Source organism: Crocodylus siamensis, chromosome 2, assembly GCF_052110815.1.
Source record: "Crocodylus siamensis isolate JL-2025a chromosome 2, ASM5211081v1, whole genome shotgun sequence".
Classification (NCBI taxonomy): domain Eukaryota; kingdom Metazoa; phylum Chordata; order Crocodylia; family Crocodylidae; genus Crocodylus; species Crocodylus siamensis.
Window position 1 is genome coordinate 281,477,827 of NC_143396.1, and position 14,517 is coordinate 281,492,343.

Consider the following 14,517-nt stretch of genomic DNA (forward strand, 5'->3'; position numbering starts at 1 on the left):
ATATGGAAAACTTCTTTGTGAGCTTTCCTAATCCTTAAATCACAGCTAGTTATGTAGGGTCAGTAAGACACGTTCCATGCCGTCTAGCAGAACAATGATCTTTCTGCATGTGTACTGACTAAATGCACTTTGAAAAGAGAGGGACTTTGTCCTTCAGATAGATGTAAAACATTTTTATGTGTTGTGGCCTTGTGTTATACTGGGTATGTCAAAGAGGGAAACTGAGCTACACATCTTATTTTCCTGTAACCAGACAAGAGTGGAAAAGTTATAACTGTGGTCCAACTTTTGTTGCAGAGTCACTTTGTATCAAATCATTTACTGTTTTCTCCAGCCCTCTGTAAGATGCTCTGTGTGGTCTACAGGTGCCTGGCACCCTGCCACTATGGCAGGCCGTAACGGGAGGGAGCTTGGGAAAAGACTTCCATCATGTCATCATTCTTCTCAAAATCTATAAGGGCTTCTTATGTAGGAAGACAATGCTCTTATGTGGGCTTCTACTACATACTTTTACCCTCCCCAGCCCAAAGACCACTTTTGTCTCAAGTTGAGACAAGTAATCAATGGGTCCACAGCTACCTCCTGAGCCACAGTAGAGAAAGCAAGGGACTGAGAAGTAGTATGGAGACCTTCTTTTAATATCTTGAGATCCACAGTATTCTCCCTTTTGTGAGCCAGATGAACCACAGTCCTGCCCAGCTTTTGGGGTTCAGCCTCCTGATCTGATGCTTTTGTTGGAAAGAAACTCTTTGCCCCATAAGCTGTGAATATTTTCACCTGGGCTTGAGAAGGTTTGATTGTCAGATGCCTACAGAAAATCTCTAACTGCAGCTACAAAAGAACACATAATTACAAGGCAGTGGGCAGAAAGATTATGGTGCTTTTTTTCTGATTTCAGCTAGCCCTCACCATCAAAATAAACAGTAACTGAGCAATCCAAAGTAAATAGCTGTCACTCATTGCAAATCAGGTTCATGCATAATCTCATTTGTGTCCTCTGTGCAGCCAGTGATAGCCATTGTCCAAACCATTCATTCCCTACATCTGGAGAGAAAGCACGAAGGTACCTTTATTGGTTACAAAGGACCATCTAACGGGATCATAATAAATTCTAGTTTATCGGACGGGATGTGAAGTTACCAATACAATCATACATGGGTTATGGGTGGTACTGGTCACTTCAGCACATACACACATGCAGTCACTCATTCAAACCGATGTAGTATAGTGTATAGTAGCTGCTGTAGTGATTGTGAGAGCACTGGTGCCAGTATATCTACCTATCCACGGCCCTGGAGTCTGCTGTTGATGGTCAGCTTCCTCCAAGGTGATGTCTCCTCCAGAAGGGGGTTGCCTGCTTGTCCTTCTGTCTTGGTAGGTCAGGTGCTGGATGAGAGGGTGCCACTGAGGGTCATGCTTCACTGCCTTTTATCTCTTCCTGGCAGACTTGTGTGATCCCCCATCATCATGTTGGCTACTGTCACAGGGCAGGGACCCAGGAGCGGCCGTGATCTCTCCTGGCGCCCCCTACTGAGCCAAGTGGGTGCCCATGCACTCTCATTATCTCACCTGCCACGACTTTGATGGTGAAAGTATTATAAGGGAGGCTGCCTTTTACCCCCTTGGGCACGGTACCCCCTGGGGATACTCCCGCCGGTACCCTGTCTGCCGCTGATTCTGGGTACTCCCATCACAGGGCTACGCGTGGCTCCTACCACCCCTAATACCACCCCCCAAGCCTCTCGGATATTCTGGACGTTGTTGAGTCTATTCCTAAGGCCCACGCCCTCATGGACGCTTTCCTGGCCTGCCTTCACCTTGTGGCCCCACCTACTGCTGGGGAGCTCCCCTGAGGCCTCCTCCACCCCTACAGCCTCACCAGGTCATCCAGTCAAAACAATATCATAAGCTAGCCGGCTACAGCTCAAGAACTATTTAAGAACTATCTACAACTCAAGAACTGTTTAACCATTTCTTTGCCTCCGTCTTCCTAAGTAGGGACCAGAACAGCCACCTCCCTGCTGGGCCCCCCTTGGGCCCCGGGGGAGGCACACCTGGGCCACAGGTTAGCGAGGATTTAGTTAGGCAGCTTCTGGAGGGGTTGGACGTATTTAGGTCACCCAGTCCGGATGATCTCCACCCTAGAGTTCTAAAGGAACTGGCCGGGGTCATTGCAAGTCCCCTGGCACAACTTTAGGAGCACTCATGGTGCTCTGGTGAGGTACCGGAGGACTGGAAGAGGGCCAACGTGGTCCCCATCTTCAAAAAAGGCAGGAAGGAGGACCCAGGAAACTATAGGCCAGTTAGTCTTACCTCGATCCTAGGCAAGCTGTTTGAGAAAATTACGCTGGCACACATCCAGGAGGGGCCAGCAGGGGACTGCATGCTTAGGGGCAACCAACACGGGTTCATCAGTGGCAGGTCCTGTCAGACCAACCTGGTGGCCTTTTACGATCAGATCACCAGATCATTAGATGCAGGGGTAGCAGTGGATATAGTCTTCCTGGACTTCCGGAAGGCTTTTGACACTGTCTCTCACCCCGTTCTCATTAAGAAACTGGGGGGCTGTGGTGTAGACACCCACACAGTCAAATGGGTTGCCAACTGGCTGGAGGGCCGCACCCAGAGGATGGTGGTGGATGGGTCCTTCTCAACCTGGAAGACGTGGGCAGTGGGGTCCCCCAGGGCTCGGTCTTCGGGCCCGCACTGTTCAACATCTTCATCAGCGATTTGGACGAGGGGGTAAAAAGCACCCTGTTCAAATTTGCTGATGACACTAAGATGTGGGGGGACGTGGGCACGCTGGAAGGATGCAACAGGCTACAATCAGACCTAGACAGATTACAAGGGTGGGCGGAGGAGAATAGGATGGGTTTCAACACAGACGAGTGCAAGGTGATGCACCTCGGGAGGAACAACCGGCACCATACCTACAGGTTAGGGAACTCCCCTCTTGTCAGCACGGAGGCAGGAAAGGATCTGGGGGTCATCATTGACTCCAAGATGAACATGGGCCGGCAGTGTGGAGAGGCAGTCAGGAAGGCCAACCGCATCTTGTCCTGCATCCACAGATGCATCTCGAGGAGGTCCAAAGAGGTGACACTCCCCCTCTATGCGGCACTGGTCAGGCTGCAGCTGGAGTACTGTGTCCAGTTCTGGGTGCCGCACTTCAAGAGGGATGTCAACAGCATGGAGAGGGTCCAGAGGAGGCCATACGAGGCCTCATACAATCAGGGGGCAGCAGGGCAGGCCCTACGAGGAGAGGCTATGGGACCTGAACCTGTTCCGCCTCCACAAGAGAAGGCTGAGGGGGGATTTTGTGGCCTGTTATAAACTAGTCAGGGGGGATCAGCAGGCATTGGGGAAATCACTGTTCCCCCGAGCACCGCCAGGAGTGACCAGGGATAACGGTCACAAGCTGGCAGAGGGTAAATTCAGATTAGATGTCAGGAGGCGCGACTTCATCGTCAAGGCGGCTAGGGTCTGGAACTAACTTCCAAGAGAAGTGGCGCAGGCTCCTACCCTGGGGGTGTTTAAGAGGAGGTTAGATGAACATCTTGCTGGGGTCATTTGACCCCAGTACTCTTTCCTGCCATGGCAGGGGGTCGGACTAGATGATCTGCTCAGGCCCCTTCCAACCCTAGAAACTATGAAACTAAACCACCTAGCTAAACAAACTCTAAACCATCAAGGAGTTTTTCCTCCCAAAAATCCCTACCAGGGCTTCCTCCACCCGGTCTACTCCCAACGGAAACTGCTCAGGCCACCGAGCTTCTTTCTTCTACCCACTTCCACCAAGCTCTTACTTCCTCAGCAGCCAGAGGGGGAACTGACCTCTGGCCTCAGCCTGGCTGTTGTTATATAGGCCAGGCCCTGCCCCCTTCTGGTCAAATGACACACCTGGGCTGGCCTGGTGACTGACAGCTGAGCCTACATTACTGCTGTCAGTAGCAGGCACCTTAGTGCCCTGCTACAGCTACCCAGTCTGGAGGTTGCTGTCCCATGTGGGTCTTGAGTAGTACCTGACAGCTGTTAGTCACAGGGGTCTCTGCCTGCTGGTACCTGAAGTTTCAGGAGTCCACCCTGGACTTATTGACTTAATGGCTGTATTGTCATGGGTTACAGGAATAGTCCATAGGGTGAGTGCTCAGTTCCAGGAATCAGTTCTTTAGCTTGATGAGCTTAAAATGGAGTTCCTTTGGCTAGACTATTGTCTACTGATGATCACCATTCACTCACATTCACTCAACAGATTTTATCACTGTACAATTACAATTTCAGTGCAGTTTTAACAATGGTCCAGGGTGTAACTTCATTCTACAGGGAGTACACTCCTTAAGGGTATAAAAGTATAAAATGCCATGGTAAAGATGAGACAGATGAAATATAAAAATGCACTGTGAGACGTATATAAAAATGCAATGTGAGGTAGTGAGGATTGAAGGCTACTGGGGACAGTAAGTGAGTTAGCACCAGGATATAGTTAGCACCAGGATATATGTACCGTCTTTGAAATGGATATTTTAGTTCTTTTGTTTTCTTTAGTGACACTGAGCTTAATTGATATGTAGATGTAGTTTCTAGGTTTCTCCTACGGAAGGCCACTTCAGGTTTCTGGCTGGCTCTGAGCTGTGCCAGACCCATGCAATGAGTGTGCTAGGTCTCTGCCAGCACTTAGAAGGAAAATAAATGAACAAAATGGGGGGGCGGGGGAGGCGGCAAGAAGGGGCTTCTGTTATATCCATGTCCAGAAGGGAAATGTACAAAGGGGGCTTTCTGCTACACCGTAATGCATAATAAACTTCATTCTGTGCATGATTTGCTTTTCTATCCCAAGAGGCAAACAACTTTTTTTATTGATGAATTGTGCTTGCCTTCTAACTGCAAACATAAAGTGTTAAGCAAATTGTCATTTTGCCCGTAGGTAAGCAATTTCACCCCCTTATTAATTCTGCCATTCGTCCCAAAATCAGTGAAGACCACCACTCAGTATGCAGGCTTTAACAGGAACATCTCTGACGTAACAAAAATTAGGGTTGATCCAAATCAGCAACTGTTTGTGATCAGTCATGGCTTTAGTCATGAGTAATAAAACTAAAATCACAAAAGCACCAGATAAAGATGTGTGGCGGACTCACTGATGCAACCTGGCTCGAACGGGCTCGAAAAATTTTTTCGATTGGTGAAGCCTGTCTACAGATCAGGTAAGGGCTGGGCGGGGCCAGCCCCGCTCCTCACATGGAGGCGGGGCAAAGAGCCTGCCGGACCTGTTTGAAGCCTGCGCTCTGCAGGTCCAGCCAGCCTTCAGAGGCGGAGTATCCGGAGTGAAAAAAAGGAGCTGTGAGTCCAGGACGCGGCAGAGGCACTGAGGGATGAAGAGAAGAGCGGGGCTAGGAGCTGAGGAGGTCTGCTCAGCAGGGTGAAGGAGTAGCCTGGAAGAGCCCCTGAAGACTTCCCTTAGCGGCGGGAAGCAGCAGACAGCTCTAGTGACCCGGCTCTCAATGCACAGCACAGTGCATGGTGTCCAGACCCTGGGAGCTGTGTGAGGCAGCTCGGGTCTGCAGCCCCTGGCATGTGGCCAGAGACACGGTGCACGGGCTGGTGCATGGAGCAGGACCCTGAGAGCCACTTGCTGCGGCTCAGGTCCCCGACCCCCGGCTCAAGGCCGGGAACTTGGTGCAGGAGGTGTGTTGCATGGAAGGTGAGAGACCATGGGAGCTGTTTGAGGCGGCTTGGGTCTACAGCTGCTAACACTGGGCCAGCAGTTTGGTGTGGATGACACTGCACAGAGGGTCCGGGAGTGCACTGAGCCCCGGCGCCGCATAAGGCGGCCCGGGCCTCCAACCCTTTAGCAGAAGGCAGAGCCTCGGGTGCACATGAAGGTGCACGGGGGCCCTGTGCTGGCTGGTGGGCCAGAAGGAGCAGAGGAAACTGGGTCTCAGCAGGAGGGGCACTAGCTTGCTAGCCAGGAGACGCAGACCACCCTCCCGGGACTCTGGGGCTGTGAGGAAAGGGGATTTCCACAGGGGAGGGGAAAGTTGCCCCAGGTGGTGAGGCTGCAGGGGAAGCCTAAGCGAGGGAAGGCTCCCTGGATCTAAAGTTTCTCCCTCTGGTCCTGTCCCTGAAGGTCACAGTGGGACCTGGAAAGCACTGAGGATTTTCCCTCCCACTGGTTACTGGAGTGCAGCCAATGCCCCAGTGCGCCACTTGAGGGGTTTTGGGGAAGGGGCTTAAGAAGTTAAAGTTACCCTGATGTTGCTGCACCTTATATTTGGAAGGTGAGCGACTTTTATGTTGTAATATTGTGCCTTATATTTTGTGTACTTCTATATTTGTGTATTGATAGTTTAATAAACCTGCCAGTTTAATAAATCTGCTGGGACCCCTTGCTGTTACTTACCTGTGTTTATCTGTCACTTACCTGGAACCCCAGTGGTGGTGACCTATTGCAGAGAATAAGGTTTATAGTTATATGAATATATACTGTTACATATATATATCTGTACATATGCTTATATTTATGTCTATTTTTATCACTTTATGTAAATAATAATGCATTTGTACATAGTTAAGTTCCAGATTTTCCTGTCTTGACTCCTTTGGGACAGAGAGAAACTGAGTAGTCTGCAGTTTTGCTCACAGCACCCCTGCCAGATAACAATCCCCTTCAATTGGAAAAGGGAGTACATACCCGTGTATACCTGGGTTACATATGGTATTCTCTTCTTTACTCACAGTAACTGAAACTAAAGATCTGTAATCCACAGTGTACTATAACTCAGTTTGCCCCTTTTAAACTTCAGTCTGAAAGCTGCTACTTTTCACCAGTTGCATGGAATATTCATTGTCTGTTACATCAGCCACTTTTCTATAGTGATGCTTCTAGAAGTGAGTCAAGCGAAAACTGGAAAGTTATATATCATCCCCTACATTTTTAGTAAAAATTATTCAAAAGAAAGACTAGATCCTCCCACAGTAACACATGAAAACCTGAGCTTTCTTGGCTTGAAAGAAATGTGTTAAATATTGTGTAACTGTGCATAAAAAGTGTACCTTTACAATATTATTGGCAGCCTATAGATTGATTTAACGTAACTGGTAGATTCTGCACAAGAACTCCTGGGAGTCTTTACAAAAAGAAACTATAAACCAGACTGTCCCATCCCAGGAACTATATAGCTGGACACAGCTTATGAATTTTTAGGAGGTAAAAAGGAGGCATTTTCACGTTTTACCTATTTTTTGTTATGTCATAGAAGTTCCTTTTAAAGCATGCATACTGAATGGTGGCCTTCACTGACTCTGGGATGAATGTCAGAATTTGTAGTGTGGTGAAACTGCTTTTTTGCATCCAGAATGACTATTTGCTTAACATTTTATGTTTGCAGTTAGAAGGAAAGCACAATTCATAAAAAAAACCAAGTTGTTTGCCTCTTGGGATGGAAAAGCAAATCATGCACAGAAAGAAGTTTATTATGCATTATGGTACCTTCATGGTTTTGCTTCATATTTAGAGAATGAATGGTTTGGACAATAGCGATTACTGGTTGCACACGTGACACAAATGAGATTATGCAGGAACCTGATTTGCAATAAGTGATGGCTGTTCACTTTGGATTGCTCAGCTATTTTTTATTTTAATGGTGAGGGCTGGCTGAAGTCAGAAATAAGGAAAAAAGCACCAAAATCTTTGTGCCCACTGCCTTGTAATTGTGTTCTTTTGTAGTTGCACTTAGAGATTTTCTGTAGGCATCTGACAGTCACACCTTCTCAAGCGCAAACTCACAGAAGGATTGTGAAGCGAGTGGTCAGTTTTTGTCTACGTCATTGGCACCTAGTTCCAAGTGTGGGATGCACAAACCCAGGTAAGGTGCCTGTGGGTATGTCTATGTTGCTCCCTTGGTGCAGTCAGGGGGTCTCTTCCTGAGCTTGTCTCAGTCTTCTGCTCCCAAATTACATGCACCAAATTTGGAAATTCATAGGTCTCTCCTGGGCCTAAGGCACTTGGCTGCATCCTGGGGTGAGACCTTCATGGCTAGGGACAGATATGACACATAAACCAGTTTAAGTGATCAGAAACTGGTTTAAACCTGTAACGGAACAGATGTTCACAAACCAGTCTGAAAATAGCTGAAACTGATTTGACATAAACCTGGGTGAATGTAGTATCAGACTTACTTGATTTGAGTCAAACCTATTTATGCAATGTCTGCCCCAGACCCCTTGTTGGTTTAAGTTAAACTAGAATCCTCCAGCATCCCAGCATGCTCTCTGGGCTGGGCAGGGCTCTCTGCTCCACAGCAGGGCTGGCCCCTTCCCTCTGCTCCCGGGCTGCAGCTCCAACAGAGACTTGCAGGCAGAGCAGCGTCTGTCTGGCTTCCTCCTGCTGTCCATCTCCTCTCACCACTCCCTACTAAGCAGGGATCCCCTGTCTCCTCTGCCTTACACCTCAGCTTAACAGACACCTCAGCATTAGCTGGCAGATCACATGCTGGCTACGGCCCGTGCTGCAGCAAACAGCAGTGTCAGCTTGGGCTTTTGGAGCTAATCAACAGCTCAGCTGGTAACATCCCTCTGTTCCTTCTTTGTTTAAGAAGAGTTTGAACTAATGAGAAGCTGTTTGTCTTCTGATGGGGTGATAAATGCTGATAACAGAGGTGATAAGTGCTCTTTTATCAAGAAGGGGGCGGGGAGAACCCCAATCTAATCCTGCCCCCCTCATCTCAGCCCTATGGAAGGGATGGGATGGCTGCTGTAGCACTCCCTGGCTTCTAGCCTGAGCCACTGCAGGCACGTGCCAGCATTTCTGGGATATCTGTGCAGTTACTCAGTGATTCAGCCTAGCCAGGTTAAACTAACCTGCAAAGATTGAATCAATTCAGGCTCAGGCTTTTTGAGTCTCTGTCCCTAGCCCATGAGATTGGGTTTCACAGCCCACAACTCCCTGCTGGACGTAGATGTTTAAGTCTTCCCTTTGGGGACAAACAATTGGCTCACTCTTCTTTTAGGATGCAGAAAGCAATGGAGGGTATCTATTTTTTATGTAATAGTTTGGTGCAGGGTTGTCCAACACATCTGGCCTGCAGATGAATGGCATAGGGCCAGTTCATCATCATAGACTGGATCCAAAGCAGGGAGCTGCATCATTTTGCCTACGGGGCTTGAATTTGGCTGTGGCTCCCACTGTGAAGTTTGTGGTCTTGTGGGTATCCCCATGAACTGTATCTTATTTACACTTGGACTAATGAATGGAACACCTGCCCAGGGAGTGGGAGACCTGAGTCCAGTGCCTTCCTCAGCCTGAGAGGGTTCAAACCAATATTTTCCACTTAAAAAGAGGTGTAGCCCAACCTCTAGGTTATTAATTAGGTGAGGTGATTGCTGGGCCAAAGGAACAAAGGAAGATCAAGCAAGAGGGCGTATGACTCTCTAGCCCACAGGTAAGGTGACACAGTCATATTGTATTCTTGGGACTGCTTATGGGTTTTTTTTGTTAAAGAGTCATTGGATCAAATGCATGAACAGTGCTGGGAGCAAGGACTGGACCCCAGGATTTCAAGGCCTCTTATGCTTGAAAAAGATATCAAGGAAGCCAAACCATGGTCACTGGCTCCTGTGACATAGAGAGGAAGCATAATTTTAGGGGTCAGACTGCATTTCCTCCCTTTACATTTTGTCTCTACTGTGGATATGCTCTCATAGGCTAGGGACAGACATTACATATAAACCAGTTTAAGTGATCAGAAAATGGTTTAAACCTGTAACAAAACAGATGTTCAGTGCACATAATCCTGTTTGAAAATGGCTGAAACCGCCTTGAGACAAACCGAATTGAATGTAGTATTGCATAATTTCTCAACCTGTGGTATGCATACCCCTGGGGGTACGCAAGACACAGGCAGGGGGTACGTGGGTACCCCAACACTCTCTCTCTCACCCTCTTTTCCTCTCTCTCGCCCTCTTTTCCTCTCTCAAAACTATGGCAAAAAATTCTCCAGTAATAATTTGGCATGCCATGCTTTGTGTGGCACTGCGTTCAGCCCTCCTAGCTGTGGCCAACATCACTTGTAGCCCAGGTACATACTTGAGTTGTGCATCCCTGGTGAAAAAGGTGGTAACACTACCCACACCAGATCAGACATCTATCATATCACAGCCTTATATACACAACCCTTCTTCGAACATATGGCACACATTAATCTGTAAATATAAAATCCCCCTGGAAAATTGAGTGTTAGGGTACTTATTACAATTTTCAGAAGTTAGGGAGTACTTGCTACTTAAAAGCTTGAGAAACACTGTAGTATCAGACTTAACTGATTTGGGTCAAATCAGTTTATGCAGTGTCTGTCCCAGACCCCTTCCTGGTTTAAGTTAAACTAGACTCCCACAGCATCCTGGCATGCTCTCTGGGCTGGACGGGGCTCCCTGCTCCTCAGCAGAGCTGGCCCCTCTCCTCTGCTCCCTGGCTGGAGCTTCAGCAGAGACTGCAGGCATCTGCCTGGTTTCTCTCTGCTCTTCCCGCGTCTCCCCACCATTTCCCCATCCCCTCTGCCTTACACAGACACCTCTCAGGATTAGCTAGCAGACCACATGCTGGCTATGGTCCGTTATGTGCCAGACAGGACAAAGGCAGAATCAACAGGTAGCTGGTAATGTCCCTCCGTTGTTTTCTCAATGGGCTGACAAACACTGAGTTAGGGGTGATAAGCAAGCACTATGTTATCAATTCTCTGCTGGGCTGGTCAGGAGGTGGGGAACCCCTCCCTAATCAGAGTGTCCTGCGGGGCCTAGCCACTTCCCCCTCAGCTCAGCACTGTGGAAGGGAAGACTCTAGCACCCCCTGGCTTCTACCCTGAGCCATTGAAAGCATGTGCCTGCATTGTTTTCATCCAGAGGGGAAGTCTGCACAGTTACAAACTGATTCAGCCTAGCCAGGTTAGACTAACCTGCAAAGCCTGAATCAATTCAGGCTCAGGCTTTTTGAATGTTTTTCCCTAGACATGGTCAGGAAGTTCCTGTAAAAACAAACCTTTAGATCCAACAAAGTAAGTTTCTATTTTAGTGTTGGAATGACAGCTTCCTAGATTGGCATCTTTGCTGCACAGTAGTTAGATGGCACCATTGTCAGATATGTTTGCTTTAAATGACCAGCTACATTAGCAGACCTTTAAAAAAAATTACCCGCCTGATGGTTTATTGATTATGCTTCATGCCAAAGATAAAACAGGTAACTGGAAGCTATTTGTCATTCCTCAGCAAGCATACTTGGATACTCAGTGTACCAAATCTGACAGAAACCTTGTGCAAGTTGCAGTGATCGAAGTTATAATTATACATGCGTCCTAACAGGAGAGTGAGGGAGCTGGGACTTGGGAGATGGCCCCTCAGGAAGAACCTAGATAAGAATCAGTTAGAGAGACAGACAAGGCATTTGCAGATGTTGCATACTGCTCCACAAATTAAAGTGTGTTGTTTCCATTCACATATGCCTGTGTGTTTATTGAACCCAGTGATTGTTACACAACTTGCCCATACTCACTGCAAATATAGCAGTCAATCTATTCATTTTAATATAAGGTGACAAATATTCTGCCTTCACTTCCCAAATATTTATTCTCTGTAAATAGTTTAGAGAACAGAAAATAATTAGGATAATTTAACTTCAGTTATTTTAATTCCATAGCAGGTTTTAGATGGTGTTTTCAAAATAACATTAATATATCGGATAGCTAGACAAAGTAGTGGTTATAAAAGAACACCGAGAAAGCTGGCTTCTTGTGAGACAGGAAAGGTACCAAACATGCAAAGCAAATGCAGAGATTGGAACTTGTTAGCCTTTGCCCAAATGATTGCACTGAGAAAGTGTGTGCCAGAAACTGGACTGGCAAAAAGAGGTCCCATGGCTATAACTAATCATGGTTTCAAAGGTTTTTTTTAAAACTGTGATTAGTTTAAAGCACCTTTCTCCTGTTTCTGATGCCTGTTTCCATGAGAACAGGAGCAGCAGCCAGAAACCAAGTCGTCAAGGCTCCTGTTGATTGCACAGAGCTGACGTAGGTGGCTGCAGGTATTGCACATCCAGGCATGAAGACCAGACAGAAGTTAACAGTATGTTTTTTGGGGAACTGGGAGCTTTTATGACATTTCCAGGCTGCTTTTTATTTTTTGTCTTTGAAAGTAATGTCTTTCTTTGTTTTGATGCTAATTTTTTGGTAATGGGCTAGTAACATTAATTTCCAAGGTCAATGCTTCATTAAAACTGCCCAGCAAAAAGGCAACTTATTCTGGAAAGCTGCACCTCTTTGGAGGCTTTGACATGAGGCCAGATGTGAGGCTTGTGACATTCAGTACCTCTGGGGAACTGTGGCTCTGCCTCTGGAGACAGCTAAGCGCTTCCCACTAATGCATATGAAAGCTACGTGATTCCACATGGTGAAGCAGAATTCACCTTTGGTGATGCATTAGCTGCCTCCCACCTCCCCACTGAATGTACAGGACAGTGGTTCTCAAAATTCTGGGGGCACCTCTTGTTTGACTCAAAGCACCCCTCCATTACTTTTGGGAAGTTAGCAGCCCCTGATTTCAATAACTAATTAATGTATTACTGTTTTTACCTCCTTGTAGAGAGGCCCGATGGTGGGGGACGGGGCATCAGCCAGACAGGGAGAAGCCTGGGCCTGCAGTTATGTCCTCACAGTTACTTGTCTTCTCACACCTTGTGGTACCCCTGCAAAGATCTCATGGCGCCCCGGGGTGCTCTGGCACTCTGGTTAAGAATCACTGGTATAGGAAAACTACATGCCTACACAGGTGAAATAACCCCAGTTCCATAAATTAGGACTTTGGCAGCAGATACTTGTTGGATGACTAAGGCTAAATAGAAGCTAGCTGTAGATTTCCATGTGCTTTGAATAACTCTTCCTCAGGACCTAACATGCTTTGTACTAAAAATTTGTGGACGTGTGTTCTGTATTTAGGCCTGTGATACCGTAAAAGTTCAAAGCACATCTTTTTTTATCAAGTATAATGACAATTGTCAGATTAAGGATGGGTTTCCCCCTCTTTTATCATTCTTTTTAATGCGCCTGTAACTACATATCTCAAATACATATCACTCTAACAATCAATTATATATTTCTAATGTGTCTATTGTCATGATACCAGGCTCCAGTATTTGCAAATACAGTAAACATCTATAGCCAGTTGCAGCCACAGAGCTGCTGAAGGGTGTGTTGCTCATGGTTCAGCAAGTGGCACTGCCTGGCAAAAAAAGCCCCTGGTGTGTTGCAGCATTGCATTTCTTGTGCGTATGTGTGGTCATTTTTGTAGTCATTAAAAAGCCCATTTCAGTTGTGACAATAGGAGAAATGCAACCCTAATATACTCTTGCAAAGCTCCTAAGGGAATTCATGACCATGCAAGACTTGTTTCATAAAATTCCCAGTGATCAAAACCTGATTTCAAGTTTCATTGTGGAAAATGGACTTCTCAGCGGCTTGCACAAAGTGTCCTCCACATTTACTAAACTTACAGAAGATCTGGGTAGCTCTGGGCTAACTTTCCAGTCGCACTTTTTGCCACACAATCATGGGTCTTCCAAAAGATCAGTAGGACATTTTCTTCACTCATGAGTTGGTTCAACTTGCCCTGTCCCTTAATCTCACTTCCTTAGGCGTTTTCTGGCAGCTTCATAACTGTTACCCGTTCCTTCCTCCAAGTCTTCCAGAAACAAAAGGCTGACCTGATTTCCCCATATTAGCTGTCTCCCAGCTGCAACAGTAAAATGGAAAACAATTTCATTCCTGATACCACTGCTAACCTCAAGCTGGGACCTCACAGAAAACCACAGCCTGCCCTACTACAGAAGGTTGAATCGTGTTTACACCAGATGGCTCGTAGGTGTGGAGTTAAAGGAAGCCCAAACTCCAGGCAAACGCCAGTTGTGAATCCTCCAGCTAATGAGCCGTAACAGCCATCTTTCCCCACCAGAGTTGGATGAACTGTGAACATAGTCCTCATTTCTGTGGTCTTTACTCATGAGTGTAATTCTGCCGAAGTCAATAGTCTTATTCATATGAGTAAAGGCTACAGATCCAGGTTTAATAAGGTTTAAACATCTCTTTTCACTACCTCTGGATGCAAGGCACTATATAAATGTACCGTCAATTTCCCTGAGTTTCTCACACAGTAAATTGTCATATATTACCCCTGAAAGTGTTCTGCTAGTTTTCCTCTTATCTGATGGCAACTTTTTAACAAAGTAATTTTTTTTTGCCTTAAAGGAAAAACCCACAAGGAGACTAGCCGCTAAAAAATCGAAGACTGCAGGTAACCAGTGTGCATGTTGCTTTCCGAGAGAGATTTGTACAGCTTGTAATTGATGCAATTTCTTGCAATAACAAAATGTTCCTGACCTTTTACTGATCACAAAGCAAATGTACTTTTACTATGTCAAGTAAAATCAAATATCGCTCCTTTTCCCCTCTTGCTAGCTCCCAAGGACGGTGTTATATA

General features: G+C 46.6%; 1 long non-coding RNA gene across 1 annotated transcript in view; it reads left to right on the plus strand.

Moving 5' to 3' along the window:
- Window positions 1-14,311, plus strand: part of LOC149872292 (uncharacterized) — a 39,093-nt gene extending 24,782 nt beyond the window's left edge. Inside the window, exon 3 of the long non-coding RNA XR_016440613.1 lies at window positions 14,286-14,311. This is a non-coding gene — a long non-coding RNA (uncharacterized LOC149872292). The remainder of the gene's footprint in view (window positions 1-14,285) is intronic.
- Window positions 14,312-14,517: the final 206 nt, after the last annotated feature.